Source organism: Priapulus caudatus, unplaced genomic scaffold (assembly GCF_000485595.1).
Source record: "Priapulus caudatus unplaced genomic scaffold, Priapulus_caudatus-5.0.1 Scaffold138, whole genome shotgun sequence".
NCBI classification, from domain to species: domain Eukaryota; kingdom Metazoa; phylum Priapulida; class Priapulimorpha; order Priapulimorphida; family Priapulidae; genus Priapulus; species Priapulus caudatus.
Window position 1 is genome coordinate 133,450 of NW_014577199.1, and position 6,576 is coordinate 140,025.

The 6,576-nt window shown below is 49.4% G+C and overlaps 1 protein-coding gene across 1 annotated transcript in view; it reads right to left on the minus strand.

Moving 5' to 3' along the window:
* Positions 1 to 3,936, minus strand: part of LOC106806050 (thyrotropin-releasing hormone receptor-like) — a 102,171-nt gene extending 98,235 nt beyond the window's left edge. The window contains exon 1 of the mRNA XM_014807892.1: positions 3,916 to 3,936. The gene's annotated coding sequence lies outside the window, so the exon portion shown is untranslated. The remainder of the gene's footprint in view (positions 1 to 3,915) is intronic.
* Positions 3,937 to 6,576: the final 2,640 nt, after the last annotated feature.

Below are 6,576 nucleotides of genomic sequence, written 5' to 3' on the forward strand. Positions count from 1 at the left end.
TCTCTCTCTCTCTCTCTCTCTCTTTCTCTCTCTCTCTCTCTCTCTCTCTCTCTCTCTCTCTCTCTCTCTCTCTCTCTCTCTTTCTCTCTCTCTCTCTCTCTCTCTCTCTCTCTCTCTCTCTCTCTCTCTCTCTCTCTCTCTCTCTCTCTCTCTCTCTCTCTCTCTCTCTCTCTCTCTCTCTCTCTCTCTCTCTCTCTCTTTCTCTATCTTGCTCGGGGATTCGGGCGTTTGACCTAAGCGTACATACATTTTTCAATGATGTCCATAAAGGCAAACACTGTATCCGTCCATTATCGACGTAACCCTAATCCAACTAGTGTCCAGATGGAAGGGACCGCCCGTAGATTGCGTGCGCCTAAAGCCTTAAACTAAAAGTCGTTATAGGAATTAGAGGGTGGGCGAAGGACGGCAGCATCCGGGGTAAATGAAAGGCACAGCTGAACGCTGCGGCGGACAGGCGTGCGGCAATATTTCGGTCAGCCGCTAACGCGTTGCCAATAACGTCTGTTGCGCGGCGACAACGCACGATAACTAGCATAACCTTTTCTGCATGTACGCGCGCGTCTACACGCGAAATTAGGTTGACGGCTTTTGTAGCTTCTCGGACCAGTCGATGGCGCTTGCGAAACGAAGGGCCCTGTTTACACGCGGCACCGCTCTATTCAGACGCGCTGCCGTACGACGGCGACAATGAAGCCGGCGCGATAGAAATTCGCGCCAGCTGTGCGCAATGCGGCCACGCCACGCCACGCCACGCCACGCCGAGAACAGTTCCCGGCTACACGAAGAACCGTTGCCGGATCAAGCGAGCCGACGCGAGCGGCTGAGGAAAAACACGAAGCTGGTCAAGCGTGGCTTCACACGCACGTTCTCGCATCCATGTTTATCAGACTCGCATCCATGTTATCGACCCTAACCCTAACCCTAACCCTATCCGCTAACCCTAACCCTAACCCTATCCCTAACCCTAACCTTAAACCTAACCCTAACCCTAACCCTATCCGCTAACCCTAACCCTAACCCTATCCCTAACCCTAACCTTAAACCTAACCCTAACCCTAACCCTAACCCTAACTCTAACCCTAACCCTGACCCTGACCCTAACCCTAATCCTAACACTAGTGCTGCCACGTTGCGGTAACCGCCCTCCACGCCCAGGGGATAGCATTACCCGAGCGGGGTCTGCGCGCTTCCCGATGTCTATCGAACATCGGACGAAAAAAAGAAGAACAGATTCAAGGCGCGAGAAAGAAGAGTTGCGGAAAATTAAATTGTGAAGCTGGGCCGCGGCTCGATCGAGTCGGAAATCTTACGTAATAAATGCGTATGAGATAAAAAATAAAAATAAATAAAAAAGCAGCAGCACGCACGATGCGTTTATGTGTGCGGGAATTTAATGAGAGACGACGCGATAGGAACACTGAACAGATGAGACCGGCTCGCGGCGTGTGTGCGAGTTATAGTAACGCGAAGAGCCGGGCAGCAGATGCGTATGGCTAGCCGCGCGCTCGTAAATTCGCGGCGAGCTCAGTCCCTGACACACGAAGCTTGCTTTCGTGACACACGGACTAGTTTCATGGCTCACGGTTTTTTTTACGTTCGTGATACGCGGCTTCAGTACGTGACACACACTGATTTAGCCAGTGTCATCAGGCTTCAGTGGGCTCTGCATGGTGCATATTATCGTTTCCCTCCGTGGTAAAAAAATGACACGCGATACCTGGCGGAGTATGAATTATTTTGATCACGATTCGATTCTGTCACGGCTATGTATAGCTTGTGCGGCTGCATGCGGAAACGAAAAAGGCATGGTAATATAGCCTGCCGGCAACAGCGCGCCCAGTGTATTGTAGCTGCTTTGACATTTGGTAATAGGGTTCTTTATCTCGACATCAGAAACGCGTCAGAAGACTGATTGTCAACGGCTGGGTGAGCGAATGATAGGTATAACCTTTACAGGCCGCAGGACAACAGATTGGTGAAATGAATTGGGCTGCTTCGCCAGTCCGGTCGGTTTCATAGATTCAGTCTGCCTTCTTGTGGTATCGCATGGGGGAACGTGGAAGAGCTTTCGCCACTAACGTAGAAAAATTGTTTTTGCAATTGAGCCGAGGTGGTTGTGGAAATTGTGTAAGAAAGGTCCACTAAGATTTAGCGCAGAACTAACTGGATCAAGAAAGCAAAATGTAAACTTAAGTGTCGGTCATGTTCCGCCGAGTGTCTTCGTTCAGTGCGTAACGCGTTAGGCAATCATGACACATGTGCTTGATATATTTGATCACTTATAGATATCGGCCGCTTGGTTCTCTAGATCAATAACTGTCTAGATGCCGTTCAGGCTCTCTGAAGTGCGTTTATACATTCAGCGTATATAGTTCTTTAGCAACCTTTTCTCGGAACAATATTGCATTCACAACAGGTCACGATGCCACTTACGAAACGAAATTACATATAGGAGGCTAGATTTTATAGCGTGCACATCGTAACGATCATATTCAGTAATGTAATTGCTTTCTCGTTAGTGCACGCACGCACTTGTTTATATCATCGCAATCTGAATCACGGTCTCAATGGTCTCAAGCGAAGATTCGTACCCGTATAGTAAGGAATGCATACACACACACGTGCCCACGCACACACACACGCGCGCACACACACGCGGCACATCCCACCGCACACACACACATCACACACACACACACACACACACAACACACAAACAACACGCGCTCGCGCGCGACGCGCGCCGCGCCACATGTACACGAACACGAACACGCGCCACGCGCACGCGCACGCGCACGCTTACACGCAGATACAGATAGTATATATATATATATATATATATATATATATATATATATATATATATAGCGATTCGTTCTCGCTGAATCAAAATACTTATTCTTTAAATATAAAGAACTCAATGCTCCCCAGAGAGAAAGACAAATTTGTTTTGTGCCGGAATCCTCTGTCGTGTGAGGCAGTGCGCTTTAATCAGAGTAATTTATAGATTAATGTCAAGCCTGGCAGTAAGCATCGTTAAGAAGTCACGTGTCGCTTTTCGATAATTTAATTTCAGACGTAAAGCAGAAAACGAGTTATCGTTCGTCGCGCGATAAGTAAGCGTTTCGTACTGTGTAGAGACGTGTACGAATTACCATGTCGCGCTTGTGCGAAACGTGCTACGCGTTAAAGTTACGGGAGCGTGGGTGACATCGGATTTCTATTAATGCAATTACAATTGATATATAACGTACGCCAGTACGCGGGACTCGTTCTTCAGATTTTCAGCGATTTCTTTATTCGCGAAAACGTTTTGCCTACTCTTAAAGAGACGACACGTCATTCTCCGGCGCCCGTGTATACCCTGCGAGCCATTTTCATTCGCGGCGTGAGACCCGCCACAGATTTCGCCTGCCGTTAATAGACAATGAACGGGGCGTGCTAGGACGCATTGCTATTCATCCAACGCGACTATTGCGTTTCCCAATCGCAATTTGTTATATGACGTGGGTCGGTCGTCGATCCGCTGTCTGTTTTCTCCCAGCTTTTGGAGCCACCGAGAACGCATTTGCTTCTCAGTTACGCACTAAACATCGTTTCAAACGTTTCCAGACTGCCTCCGGTGGAAAGGCCGTCTTGAAACAAATACGTATGTTTCTATGTTTAAACGCTGCGCAGAAATATTATCGAATGCGTGCCTGATATAAAAACCCCGGAATGTGCTGTGTTGTTTACTATTCGGAATAAGCAACTCTTATTTTAAACGCCGCGAACTTTCAAGAAAAAAACAGCGCGTATATATATATATAGTATTGTATAATATATATATATATATATATATATATATATATATATATAAATCGTGTGCGTTACTCGTCGCTACGCGGCGTAACGTAACCGAACTGAACATACCTCTATCTTGGCACGACGGCGTTCCGCATTGATGTCTGCACGATTGTCACTGTGGATGCGTCGCCTGCTATCATAGAGACGCCTTCGCTCTGCTCAGCAAGTGTTGCGAGTGTTGTGTTCACAGCAGCTGATTATGGAACCACATAACCCGCACCGGTCCCGAATCCTATACGCACACGCAGAGAGAGAGAGAGAGAGAGAGAGAGACGCACAATAGTCGCACAGACTACCGTTACTTTTACGCTCTCTCCGCTCACTGCGTTTCTGGAACACCACGTGTGCTCAACTGACGAAACTAGCCAGAGTAGTAAACTCGGCTGTTGTCCCGGCGCGCACGGACAAGTCCACACTAGTCGAGCTCGCCGCGATGATGACAGATGGCTTCAGTGCGATGCCTCATCGGCAAGCAGGAGACGATGACGGAAGGATGCTGAAGCAGACAAACGAATGTTCGACAGCAGGAGAGGCTCGCGCGAAGATGCTGAGCAGAATACGCCCAACGGAGAACGCTGCTGATCAGAGAGAGCAGCGAGAGAGAGAGAGCGCGCGCGCGGGCGTTAGTCTGCGGCGCGTGCGTGTGCGCGTGTTTTCGTCACTGTCACGCGGCACAGACGAACCCAGCTTGCATCGTCTAGTAATGCTGCGGCAGCGCTGGCGGGTGCTGGGGAACGCGCACAACGCGAGCGGGCTTCTTTAATGCAGGCAGGACAGCGGTGGGTAAAGAGTCGATGCCCGCTAGTGTACGTCGACGCAAACACTGGTCCTCTAGACACGTGTCCGATGAAGAGGAATGACAGAGAAGCGCCGTCGGTGTGTCGACACGATCGCAGCGTGAAAACGAATTTTCTCCGAACGCTAACCTTCCTGCGAAATGTCTACCGATAAATTGTTAGACAGATAGAGAAGCCAGTTGAGGCGTGAGAGAGAGAGAATCCGCGCTGCGTTGTCGTCGAGCGTCGTCGTCGGCGCGTCGGTTAGGTGGTCAAGCTTGCGTCGCAACGCTATCCCGCCGTTCACTAGTATGCAGGCACACCGGGTGCGGCGCGCACGAACCGCCTTATTGACGCCTACAGCGCCGTCTGCCGGCAGCCAGACGAACCAGGTCATCGATTGCAGCGACAGGAGAACCTTTGCTCTACACCGTCCGTCGGCTGCAGTCGGAGTCATGCACAGCGGCTGGCGAGCGTTTTGCACCGACGTTTGACAGAAGCTGAACGACAAAGCTGCCGATATTGGAAAGGCTGAAAAGCGTCTTTGTGATTACGGGATTTCTTGTAATAACCGAACAGAATTATTAACTAGGGCAGAGTCGATCAGACAAATATTAGTTTGTATACGCCAGGTGCGTATATGCAGCTATACGCGAGAGTACGACGACGGGCGTACGGGCACACGCAGCGGGGGAGAAAAACGAGGATTTATTCATGTCTATCGCCAAACATGACAGCGAAGAAAACGATGATAACCAAGCAAAAACCTATGACAGAATTTATCTCGGATCGAGTCGAATAAATAAGCAGCCGTAATTGTGAGTTATGTTGCCGTCATTGTCGCTTAATATGAGAAACGAGACGTCACATCTTATCGATACATATACGACTGAAACCACGGGCTCCGTTCCCGTTAGCGTTTCCTCCATCTCTGCAGTAAGAACTTTTTCGAGACAGACGATCGATTTGTAACTCGCCTTGGCACATTGCCAGTATCTGAGGGCATGTATGTGCTCTAGCCGTCGATGGTGATCAGCCTATAAATGCTTAATCGCACTGCTCAAACTGCGTAAATTAACTGCAAAAACACTAGCGCATCCCTAGGTATGTATCTATCTATCAATCCATTCATCCATCCATCCATCCATCCATCCATCCATCCATCCATCCATCCATCCATCCGCGATGTAATGTACGAGCGAGTAAATCTGTGAGAAATTTGCCGCGGTTATGATCACGCGGAATCCGTACGAAGTTCGTTTTGTGTTTCATCGGTCACAAATTTTCTCTTATATGTTTAGCCGTTGTTGGGGTACGAAAGAGCAATGTGATTGGATAGGATGAGGGAGTTCAGGGAGACAGAGGAGCCGATCTGAAAAATAGAGAGACGGAAGTGGGATGCGACGCAAGGAGAGCGAAAGCAGAGAGAGAGAAAAAGAGAGAAGAGAAAGAGAAAGAGAGAAAGAGAGAGAGAGCGCTGAGGGGAGGGCGAGGAATGAGAGACGGAGAGAGAAGAGAGAGAAGAGAAAGAGAGAGAGAGAGAGAGGAGAGCAGGGGTCGAGTTGAGTTCAGATCGAGCGGTGAAGCGTAGGCGATAGAGAAATGCAGAAAAGTGCAGAGAGAAATAGACACCCACACACACACACACACACACACACACCGCGAAGCGCGCGCGCACGCACGCACACGAACGAACGCACGCCTACGCCACACAGACGCACGCACGTCACGTAATCACACACACGCACGTCACGCACGCACGCACGCACGCACTGCACGCACGCACGCACGCACACACACACACAGACACACACACAACACACACACACACACAGACTAACACACACACACAACACACAGGACACACTACACACACACACACACAACATACATACATACATACATACCAGATGCAGTAGAGAGAGAGCAGAAAGGATAAAAGAAGATTTTT